The 12,690-nt window shown below is 34.7% G+C and overlaps 1 protein-coding gene across 1 annotated transcript in view; it reads left to right on the forward strand.

The window, feature by feature from the left end:
• The first annotated feature begins 5,754 nt into the window (after positions 1 to 5,754).
• Positions 5,755 to 12,690, forward strand: part of st3gal3b (ST3 beta-galactoside alpha-2,3-sialyltransferase 3b) — a 70,093-nt gene continuing 63,157 nt past the window's right edge. Inside the window, exon 1 of the mRNA XM_026206135.1 lies at positions 5,755 to 5,828. The gene's annotated coding sequence lies outside the window, so the exon portion shown is untranslated. The remainder of the gene's footprint in view (positions 5,829 to 12,690) is intronic.

The following is a 12,690-nucleotide window of genomic DNA, read 5'->3' on the forward strand; positions in this document are numbered from 1 at the left end:
CTTGAACTTGTCGTTTGTTTCATTTAAGACTTGTTTCATGTCACAGCCTGCATACACATCCAAAGAATCAAGAAGAATCAAAGATGCAAGAATCATTTTGGAGGCCAAAACACAGAAATAAATTAAACTTATAGCACTTTTCCATCATCCTGGAGTGTTTTTTTATGTTTTTTGGTTAGGATTAGGTGGTTTCATGCTTTACGACATAAAACCAAACGTTTTTCTTTTTTCTTTTTTTTTTTTAACACAAAAAGTATTCTTGTAGCTTTGTAAAATTACGGTTGAATCCCCGATTATTTTACCAATCTCCATGCTACTTTTCTAAGCCTTGATCGTGTTAAGAGCTCTTTGCATGCATCAAAAAATATCTTAATTTGTGTTCCGAGTGGTCTTACAGTTTTGGAACAACATGAGGGTGAGTAATTGATGACATAATTTTCATTTTTGGGTGAACTATCCCTTTAATTTGATGCTTACTTTAAGGTGTGTGAAAATACTTCAGTCTCCCTTTTCTCATGTCAGTTTATGCATTCACACTCATAACGTTAAAAGATTTTTGAAATATTAACCCAACATACACTTAGAAGCTGCCACCTGCTGTCAACCAGTTCATTTATTTATTTATATAGCGTGAAATCCGTAGGGAAATCATCCTTCAAGTGCTTTTGTGTTACCAGGCTCTTGATAACAAAATAATCTGGCCCCAGGAAGCTTGCGAGGGTGTGAAGGAGCTAATGAGGTGAACTTGTTATTCAGAGGCAGCTCTTCTACTTGACTAGTCTTGGAATATTCTTGGGAAGGAGACCTGAGGGACGGGTTACAGTTACCGGGTTATGCCAATTGTGTTGGATAATTATACAAAGTAATAATAGAATTTGGGACTGGGTCAAGTTCATATGCGCTCCTGTCAAAAAGCTGAGTTTTATGTATGTGTTTCTCTGCATTATTTCCGTTTGTGTGGATAACTGAATGGTGTTAAAGCCACATCCTGCTTATGGGTATGATCATGTTTCGTAGAAACCAATGATCTGTCCGTGGTGCAGGCTAAAAACCCACCTATGATTTTTAGATATTTTATAAATTACAGGTTTCTTAATTTGTATTTATTTATTATTTTTTCACGTAGCATTACAGTATAAATCATAACTTCAGCTCCTCGCACTGTAGCCCTGATTAGCCACAATTTCCATCTCTACATCAATGCATTCTTTTGCTCCTTGCAGAAATGCAAGAAACCACATCTTTCACATGACATCATACCATCTACGTTCTGTCTTGCTCTATAAGTTAAGATCATGCAGGTCGAGGAAATAGTGGTAGTTCTGGCTCTTTTCCTTGTAATTGCCCTAGAGATGAAATAGGGCATGACCAAATACATAAATTTAAGCTGAACTTGAGATCCAGTGATCATCAGCAACGCATGCACTGACTTAGATAACTTATTTTGTGTCCCACAGGGGTGTAAAACTCATTTATCGAGTATAAGTCTTTAGACTTTTGAATTCGTTATTTCTGACAATCCTTGAATATAATGATATAGGAAGACTTTCGTTATTATTATTGAATTATTCAATTTTTTCTAGTGCATGAACAATCTCAGCTTCCACGGTGTAGTAGAAAAGGGAAGTGGCTAAACGTGCTAAAGCTAGAGACAACACATCAGGTGTGTTTAATTTAAACAATTTCCCTGAAGTGAAACTGTCACCTTTATTTCTACAACACATTTTGTGTCAAAGCTTAAACAGGAAGTAGCACAAACAATTATGGAGACTCAGCAGTGGAGTATTTTAAATATTGCTAAGATACTCAGCAGTGTTTAGTGCAGGTGTGTGTGATGTTGTTTCTATGTGCTGTTATTGTTATGCTTGTGTTCTGTACTCTGCTATTATTTTACATGTAGAATTATTTTAAATTCTTTATCATAATACGTTTTGTCCTTGGTGTGAATGGGCCTTAGCATCACCATAACATTGGGATTATACCTTTCAGAACAACTTGTTTTCCAGCTGATGACCAATAAAAAGACTGACAGTCAATCTATCCTGCTTTAAAGAGCTTAAACATTAAAGCATCAGACGATAAACAGAATGTGGAAGTGCTTATAATATACTGAATGATATCATATATTGGTGTGGTAGCTGTTATCTTTATACTTATGATTTTTTTTTTTTTTTTTTTTTTTGCGAACAATCCTTTAAGCCTAGTCAAAACAAGTCTTCAATGAGTCACTTACACAGTCATTCAACCGATTCATTCAACAACACTGAGGTGTGTGATGAGATTGAGATGCAATAGTTGTTCATACTTTGGCTACCTTTGGAACTATTTATGTAGCTGGAATTAAAATAAATAAATAAACCAGCAATATTTTGTATAAAATATGGGGTTCTCAGTATTAACTTATTAAACTGTTGTGTCCTCTTATTTGTGTCTCTCTGTTCCGGAACCATGGGAAGTTCATATTTACACTGATTCTTACATAAGCATTACTTTCATTAGCTTTTCTTTTATAAACCTCACAAAGTGAACACTGAAGCGGTGTCATCTAATCAAATAGTAATCGGACACGCTTTGCAATAAGAGGCAGACTAAAGCAGGGTAGAGCTGTGATGAAATAGAGGTATTTGTTTAGAACATGTATAAAGGTAAATATCATCTGTTTTGCATGGCACACAGACGCTTATATGTCCATCGAATGCAATGCATTAAATTATGGCTTCTGAACTGTGCTACTTTACATGATCAAAGGCTTTGAGCCAGTTGCACCTCATGCTAGTCCATGAACAGACTAGTTATATGCTAAATAAAGCATATTATAATCTATAACAAGAACGGTGACCTGCTGAGTGAGAATACTGGGTGAATGCTGACTGCAGTAATATTGCTAGCACATACTGTTTTCTGGCTGTGGGTCTTTTTTGAGTATTACTCACACACTGTGAATTGTTCACCTTTCATCAGAGCATGTCAGCACCTTAAAATTAAAGGGGAATATTAAATAGATTTTGATAGAAGGTCTGTATCATGCTAAATGACATTGAACACTTTAGTCAGAGTGAATGCAATATTAGATTTGAAGCAATCTGATTAAGGAACCCATGGTTTCACAAGTCTTTAAAAAAATAATAATAATTATATATATATATATATATATATATAAATGTTTTGACACATTTGAGATCCTGGACTATTTGTGGCATTGATTGATTGCAAACATTTTTTTGTAGCACAATATGCCTTTAATCAGCAGGTTTTACACAAACTTGCTGAGTTCATGAACCTTAAATGCTGCTTTTAAAAAGAGCAAAAGATAAAATGCTAATGCTAAAATATTTAATAAAATATACAATATTTTGTAATTTATTTTATTTTGATTTTATAACAATGAAACAGATATATGTTTTATTAAAGCTACATGGTAATTGCAACTTTTTAGTTCTCTGAGATATAAACTCAGATGAGATTTAAACTCACAACTGCAAGAAAAAATAAAAATACAGATCTGTAAGAGGAGAAAAGTCACAATTACTTTATTTTATTTAGTTTTATTATTATTATTATTATTATTATTAATATTATTATCCTAAGGTATTTTTTGGGTCATAATTATATAATAAAAATGAAATGAATGAGTCATCTAGTAATGTGCTCAGGCATGTGACTTATTTGTTTAAGCTTTCCATGCAGAGATAGGGTAAGCGTTATTCAAAAAAAATTCTCTTTTATTGATTTCAACATTTGACTGCCCCGACTATTCTAGATATTGATTTAACGGTGTCATTGTAAAGCATGAAATAAACTGGAATATTATATAAAATTTTGAATATGTTCAGAGAGAAGAAAGCAGGTCTTTGTAGTCAATCTTTTGTATTACATAGTAATGCTGGAAACTTAGTTTATGAGGTAATATTAGTCGTTAAATGTTAACACTCATATGCATGACATTTGACTGAAACTATTTCAACTATGCATTTCTGACAGGCCCACTGTGTCTTTGCAATACAGCCACCCTGTTCTCATTCTTAATCCACAGGGACGTAAGCAGCTCAAAGGCCTTGTGGCGATCACATGGGGGTCAGATGGTCAACTTCGAAGACTTAAACGGCATGTTATATTAAGCGCATGTCTAGGATTCAAGATTCAATAATCAAGACGGCATAATATCATAGAAGGTTTGCTAAATCACAAAAAAAAAGAAAAAGAATTTAGGACAAAAATCCACTTGGATTAAACTCTTTTAACATTAACAAATGAATAAATCAGTCATACATATAGATAAGTGCAAAACAATCATGACATAAGACATCATTAACAATTTACAACTATTTGATTTTGAATAATCATAACGTATTTTCAAAATGCATTTATTCAAAGTTAGAATCAGCTTAAACCATCATGAAAACATTCAAATTTATATGAACATAGTTAAAATACGGCTAGCTGTGGAAAAAGTGATATTGATTTAATTGAAATGGGATGAGATGAGAAACGCTTAAGATTGATTGAAGATACATTTATAAACCTGGGGGCTGTTTCTTAAAAGACTCTGAGAAAACTGAGGATTAAAGTCCAAAACCTGACTTGAAATAACCTTACAAATCAATCAGGACTTAAGTGGTTCCATAAACAACCGATTAATTTCAGGCAATCTCACTAATATATTCCAGGTTCAGTGAGTCAGGATAATTTGATGTGCACGCTTATTCTTAAGCAATTCTTAGTGTTTATCATGCATCACACTGATCCACCATGGCTAACAGCCAATATATGTTTGTGTTGTTTAAAATATTTGAGATGTCATGTTTTCCTCGAGGCATAACTGACAAGTCACAGCCACAGTTATATTTACTGTAAATGTAAGGAAGTCATGTCAGGAGTGGGCGAGGCTTACACAAGCAATCATTTTAAGCAAAATATACATTTTGTGAAAATATTTGTTGTTGGACATTAAATCCTACATGTGAGTGTGTTTTTATGATAGCAATAACTGTAAATCAAATGTAAGCTAGCTAATACAGCCCTAATTACTAGCTCAAATTAGTTAATGTGTATTCCTCGTATCAGTTCAAATCTACTTCTGGTTGTAACCTATATTTTGTATTTATTTGACTTATTGCAATTGCATTTTCTGTATATTTTTATTTGGGGGCTGATAATGAAGTTAAATAATTGTATGTGAGCAAGCCAGTGGTAATATCATTGCTTTCCTATGAGTCAGTGTTAGAGGAGCTCAGCTTAGCCTGACAGTTAGCCTGCCCCAGACCAGTTTAGTTACCCAGTCACAAGTTTCCACAGTGACTGAGCTTGATCGGAGCAGACTGAGCAGAATTTGCTCTATGGAGCTGAATCAAGTGACAGTAAGTCAGACTAACTGAAATAAGCCTGACTTTGGTAAACTTGTTTATGAAACAGCCCAAATGGTATTGTGTATTTAAAATACATTCTGCTTATTACAGAAATCTTGCCTGTTTTATGACTGACAAACATGCATGACATTAAATGTATTTGTTTATGTTAAAACAGTGAAATATTTCATTCAAATGCATACATTTTACATTAAGCCTAATATTTTTGAGTGCCTATTTCTCTGACAGATGTATCATTCATATTTTAGAGGACTTTCTAATCAGTATAATGTAGCCATCTGTGAAACATCCTTATTGAGTAACGATGACCCCCGAGGGCAAAGGGCTGCCTGGAATTATCTGAGCATGTGACCGAGTGAAGTCCTCAGTGCAGCCACACTCACCTGGTTCTACTGATGGAGAGACATTGATTGTGAGCAGGGAGAGCATCAGATGTGCTTCGGAGACACTTTTCCAAGTCATGTGAGTGATACCACAATTCTTTTTCTTTATCAGTGAGAGATATAATGTCATGCGTCTAAAACTGTTTTGGTTAGGGATGTAATCAGTGTAATCAAAACATTGCTAACATCTTAACATCATATGCATGCAAAAAAATGAATCAGAATAGTCCATCTGCAATCAGTGGTTCAAACGTAACTTTATGAAGTGACGAGAATACTATTTGTACACAAAGAAAACAAATATAATGACTTCTCAATAATGACTATTCAACAATTTGTCTCCTTTGTGTCTCTCCGCATCACCATAGCGCCATTTTGGAGAATATGAGATGGACGCATGCAACAAAGTTTTGCTGACTCAGTGCATTTTTGAAATTACAAGTAAGCAGTCAGTAACAAAATAAGAACAAATAAAGAAATTACTAATGATAGCGCAAATAAAAAATAACGATATGCCTACAAATGAACGAAACTTTTTAGTTTTTCAGGTAGGTCGAAAAGTAGGGCTATAAAGTGATTTATTTATTTTATTCCTAGAAAGCTATTATTATCAGAACACGTAACTATAACATAGCGGTTAGCAGATCAGTGAATGAGAGGGCAGCGTTAGCAGAGTTGCCCACATACCACACCATCTTACAGCACAGTAGGGGTATTGCAAACAGAAACAATACTGTACCACGTAGATTTTTCCTGTCAGCTCTATTTTTGAGTGGAATTTGCTGTTCCGATGAGCATGCAACGGTATCTGAGTGGAGGGAGGCCTGAAAAAATGGACTAAACATTTTTCGGTGGAGTTCCTCTGGTAAAATTCACATTCATATCATGTTATTGGGGTTGCTTCAGCCTGCAGCAACAGTGTTAAAGAGGTCATATGATGCAATTTCAGTTTTTCTTTTCTCTTTGGAGTGTTATAAGCTCTTGGTGCATCCAAGAATAAAGTCAACCACACTCTCCTAAAATGGCTCGTTCTAACACACAGTGTTGCAACCAATGCCATGTTGTGGAGATGCTGTGTATTTCATACTACTTTGTTTGGTTCTAGTAGGACACAACTAGAAATCAGTAGTTAAGTTGTATTTACAACACTGTTCCGGAACAGTTCCACCCTGATATCCAGATGTGTGCAGCACATTTTAAGAGAGGACGAGGACTGTTTCCTTTGAGAGTAGCCTACAATGCCGGTTAATTTCTATAAAGTGGTGCGATTCCAACTTTGCAATGACAGTCTGATGCTTTTGACTCACAGTCTGTATGTTTTCATATATAAAGGATTTGCCATTGATGATTCAAACTCAGGTTTTGAGCAGTTTAGAGTAGAACTTGTTGTTTGTCGTTTCTTTGATCACACATGCAGACATGGTTTTATGTTTATGCAGCTCGATACACAATGCAACACGGTATAAGTCATTATAATCAGCAATTATATCATAACAGATGCCTCATACGCAACGCACTGAATAGCTGGCCAATCAGCATACACCTCGCTTTTCAGAACGATGTGCTTTGTAAAAATTGATGCGTTTCAGAAAAGTGGGGCATTGAGAGGAGAAACAATAATGTATAGTATGTGAAAAATTAGGGTTTTTTTTTTCCTTAAACCACATAATCACATTTAATTACACCAAATACTCAAAGTAATGTTCTTTTTAGTAATAACCCCTTTAAAGTAGCCCAGTTCCTCGGGAAAACCACAGACTCAGCAAATTATGTAAAAGAGGAAATCAGAAATTTGGACCAAAGCACTGTAAGGCAAGGGAGGGGGAGACTCAAAATATTTTTTACTTAAAATATATTTTTGCCCTGTTAGCATTGAATTGCTATTTACACGATTATTTCAAGTACAAAACGTTGTTATTTACAATACACAGCATGGTTTTAATGATACTTTTAGGGGGGGCAACCCTAAGACAGGGATCCCTATGGGATCTGTATCTTTGTGTTGGCACTGTGTTATAACTGGTGGTATTCTGAAGCACTGCCACCATGTTTATACATACACATACACACACATACACATGCAAGAACTGAGATGAAAATAAGGGATTGCTGCAGGGAAGGATGGCTCATGTTCCATATTCAGCTGAAAACATTCTCAGAACTATGAAGCATTAGTTCAAGACAGAATATATCACTGTTACCAATCTCCATCCATTATAATTTAAAGGTGCTAAACTAGTTAAACCAGTCATTTTTTTGGTTTTGTTTGTTTAGATTGCATCAAAAGTTAACAGTGCATCTGCATTTTGCATTCATAATATAAATGTAAAAAATGTTAAAAGCAACAAACTAGACTGTACTTAGTAGGCTGGTATTGGCAAAGACTGCAGAACATTCTTAAAATCTGTCCAAAAGTGAAGGAGTTACTTCTTGGCAGTGTGGAAACTATGTGCTTTTCAAAAGCTCATATAGCAAAGCTCTAGACTGACCATGTCCCTGTATATTTCACATTAATTTTTCATAATGATATGGTATGCAGGCATATTGATTCAATAAATCTTCTAATTTAAGGAGCTCACTCTTTGCAATTATATTTTAGAAGTTCATGCATCAACAAGGAATCAACACATTATTAAAAACTTGACAGCAGTTTAGTCACATAATTATTTGCTGTGGTAAATTACGTTTGCTCCTCTATGTGACTTGTGTGCTTCTATGTGTTATCTGCTGGTTAAAAGCATAATAATTATCTCTGTTTCCCTGGTTTGTTTTTAGGTGTTTTTGTTTTTGTTTTGTTTATTTTTATCTTTACCCTGAATCTTTGTCACTAAACTGGCACTTGTATGCAAATTATAAAACTTATGCTTATAAATGTCTACATTTCTAACTGCTGACTATGTGCCTTTGTGCATCAATACTCAAAAAGCAAGTTTGTACTCTTGTAATATGTTTTGCTATATATATATATATATATATATATATATATATATATATATATATATATATATATATATATATATATATATATAAAAATTAGACATTATTTAAAGGCAATGTTGTTGTAATATTTTTACTCATAATTGCTTATCATACATACAAATAATTTGATATCATCATGTAACATTATTATACATTATTAGACTGTTAATAGAAAAAAACTATTTTAGCATTTCTACTTCAGAGTTTTACAGCATTCAGTGTTTTGCTGTTTGTTTCTTCATAAATATTTGTAAATTTACAATTTGTGAGTGAAAATTGTTTCAAAATAAATCATACACCTATTTTTTATTATTATTTTAGTTTAATAAAATTTTTGTTTTGTTTTATTTTATTTATTTATTGACAAATTGAGTAAGAGCAAATGTAATTCATGCAAAAACAGTGTCTATTTTTCTTTCTTCTTTATTTTCCCCTCCTTCGGTTAATCCAATGTGACTAATATGATGTCAGTGGAAAAGTCAGTTTAGAGATAGAGCAAATTACAATATTTTTATTAATCATTAAGAATAAAATGCACTGATGAATAGTTCAAAATGTGGTCTATTTTGACATCACGTTCACTGAAACTGAATTGATTATGTTTTAAACAAAATTTGTCCAGTTAGTTTGTATATTTCTTCTGTAGCAACTTAATTCTGTGAAGGAATGAAGCAGAATGATTGCATTTTCTTCTCCTCTGCACAAAATTGAGAAAATGATTATTTGAGATAGAAACTCTACTCCAATCGATTCTCAATTCTCAATACTATGGCTTTTTCAAATACCACTGCAGGCAAAATCAGACACATTCACTTCTGCTCAACATTCTCTGGTACAGAATGCTGTGAGCACAGAGAAGCAGAGTGTAAACGGTGAAAAGTTCCACTCTTGGAACACTGTGAGCAAATTAGAGCACTAACTGTTACACAGTAATCAGAAACTTAGATTTTTTTAACCTTGTTCGAAAGAATTGTGTTTATTTGTATTTAATGTGCACTTTTAATACTTTAAATCCCTGTAAGTACTCTTTTTAAATTTGCTTTGTACTTCTTTTTAACAAGGGCTGATTTCAAGAGTTATTCATAAAGTGAAAACATGCAATTGTTTTGCCAGAAATATTTACATGGGGGTGTAGTGCACATAAGAGTGCACAAATGTGTACAGTTTAAGGGCAGAGGAAATTCAATAACTCTAGGATGGCTTTCTATCTAAAATGACAGTAGAATCAAAAGATATTATATCCAGGAAGCCAGAGCCATCAGTCTTTGTTAAGAATCTACTGATATCCTTTGTCTTGTCTAAAGTCAGTCAGTGTAGCCTGAACTTACTAATCTTGCTTCAGTAAGGGACAATACTTTCTGTATTATATTAATACATTTGACAAGAGTGTAATATGACATCAGTTCATCTCTAAAATCGTAATATGTTTATGAACACATACACTCACAAAATTTACAACCAAATAACAAGCGACTGTTATGTTAACCGTGCACAATATCATTGACATATTTAGAGCAGTTTTGTATTGTGGAGGGCTGCTCTACCTAGAAAGTATTAAGTCACTGCAGGTGTTTTGTAGGAGGTTAAAGTACATTTAAAGGCACATTTAGGGTTACCACCAACATGAATGTTCTTATTGTCATTTTCATGAATAACAAAAGAAATGAATAACATAGATCAAGTGTCGTTGTTATTCATATTTCCGTTTAAACATAATGGTAACAGATTGCATCTCGCCCCAATGCAACAAGTCACAAGGCTTCATGGTAATACCCACACCCCCAGGTCTCTTGTGAACTTCATGTACGTGCTATCAGGCACGAATGCAACAATATATGGTTGCGCATGTGGAACCAGCGAGCAGATGCTGTGCAGGTAAACCTCACTCCCCTGATTTTTCCAAACTTTTTGAACTCCATCATTGTGAGGAAGATAATTCACAAGTGGAAGACATTGAAAACAGACATTAATCCTGCCAGGAGTGGACATGGCAGGACCAGTTACCTCACAGGACCTGGTTACCTCACAGTCATTGAGTTGACTGTGAACTCTTCTGTATAGCAAAGTATTCTAAAGTCAAACTAGAGACTATCCATCCGACAGCTGAAGTTGGGCCAAAAATTGGGTCATGCAGCTGGACAATGATCCCAATCACACCAGCAAATCTCCAACAGAACGGCTGAACAGAAAAGAATCAAGAAGTTGCAATAGCCCAGTCAAAGTCTAGACCTGATCCTGACTGAAATGCTGTGGTGAAAGCTACGCATAAACAAATGCTCACAAACCTTGATAAACTGGAGCAACACTGTAAAGAAGAGTAGGCTAAAATTCCTACAGAACAATTGAATTTATGAGAGACTCATAAAGTCATACAGAAAAGGATTACTTAAAGTAGTTGTGGCTGAAAGTGGATACACAGGCAACTGAATAATTTGGAGTCCTTACTTTGTCGCCCATGGCTTCTCAATCTTGGCTTTATTTTTGTCAAATACATAATGACATGGTGTGATATGTCGTGTTGTTGTTCTATTTTTCAAATTTTAAGTATTACCAAGGACCAGATAATTTTTTATCATGTCCTGACACATGATGTGTGTGTATTGTATATATATATATATATATATATATATATATATATATATATATATATATATATATATATATATATATATATATATATATACAGTATTGTTCAAAATAATAGCAGTACAATGTGACTAACCAGAATAATCAAGGTTTTTCGTATATTTTTTATTGCTACGTGGCAAACAAGTTACCAGTAGGTTCAGTAGATTCTCAGAAAACAAATGAGACCCAGCATTCATGATATGCACGCTCTTAAGGCTGTGCAATTGGGCAATTAGTTGAAAGGGGTGTGTTCAAAAAAATAGCAGTGTGGCATTCAATCACTGAGGTCATCAATTTTGTGAAGAAACAGGTGTGAATCAGGTGGCCCCTATTTAAGGATGAAGCCAACACTTGTTGAACATGCATTTGAAAGCTGAGGAAAATGGGTCGTTCAAGACATTGTTCAGAAGAACAGCGTACTTTGATTAAAAAGTTGATTAGAGAGGCGAAAACCTATAAAGAGGTGCAAAAAATGATAGGCTGTTCAGCTAAAATGATCTCCAATGCCTTAAAATGGAGAGCAAAACCAGAGAGACGTGGAAGAAAACGGAAGACAACCATCAAAATGGATAGAAGAATAACCAGAATGGCAAAGGCTCAGCCAATGATCACCTCCAGGATGATCAAAGACAGTCTGGAGTTACCTGTAAGTACTGTGACAGTTAGAAGACGTCTGTGTGAAGCTAATCTATTTTCAAGAATCCCCCGCAAAGTCCCTCTGTTAAAAAAAAGGCATGTGCAGAAGAGGTTACAATTTGCCAAAGAACACATCAACTGGCCTAAAGAGAAATGGAGGAACATTTTGTGGACTGATGAGAGTAAAATTGTTCTTTTTGGGTCCAAGGGCCACAGGCAGTTTGTGAGACGACCCCCAAACTCTGAATTCAAGCCACAGTACACAGTGAAGACAGTGAAGCATGGAGGTGCAAGCATCATGATATGGGCATGTTTCTCCTACTATGGTGTTGGGCCTATTTATCGCATACCAGGGATCATGGATCAGTTTGCATATGTTAAAATACTTGAAGAGGTCATGTTGCCCTATGCTGAAGAGGACATGCCCTTGAAATGGTTGTTTCAACAAGACAATGACCCAAAACACACTAGTAAACGGGCAAAGTCTTGGTTCCAAACCAACAAAATTAATGTTATGGAGTGGCCAGCCCAATCTCCAGACCTTAATCCAATTGAGAACTTGTGGGGTGATATCAAAAATGCTGTTTCTGAAGCAAAACCAAGAAATGTGAATGAATTGTGGAATGTTGTTAAAGAATCATGGAGTGGAATAACAGCTGAGAGGTGCCACAAGTTGGTTGACTCCATGCCACACAGAT

The sequence above is a fragment of the Carassius auratus genome, chromosome 27 (assembly GCF_003368295.1).
Source record: "Carassius auratus strain Wakin chromosome 27, ASM336829v1, whole genome shotgun sequence".
Lineage (NCBI taxonomy): Eukaryota > Metazoa > Chordata > Actinopteri > Cypriniformes > Cyprinidae > Carassius > Carassius auratus.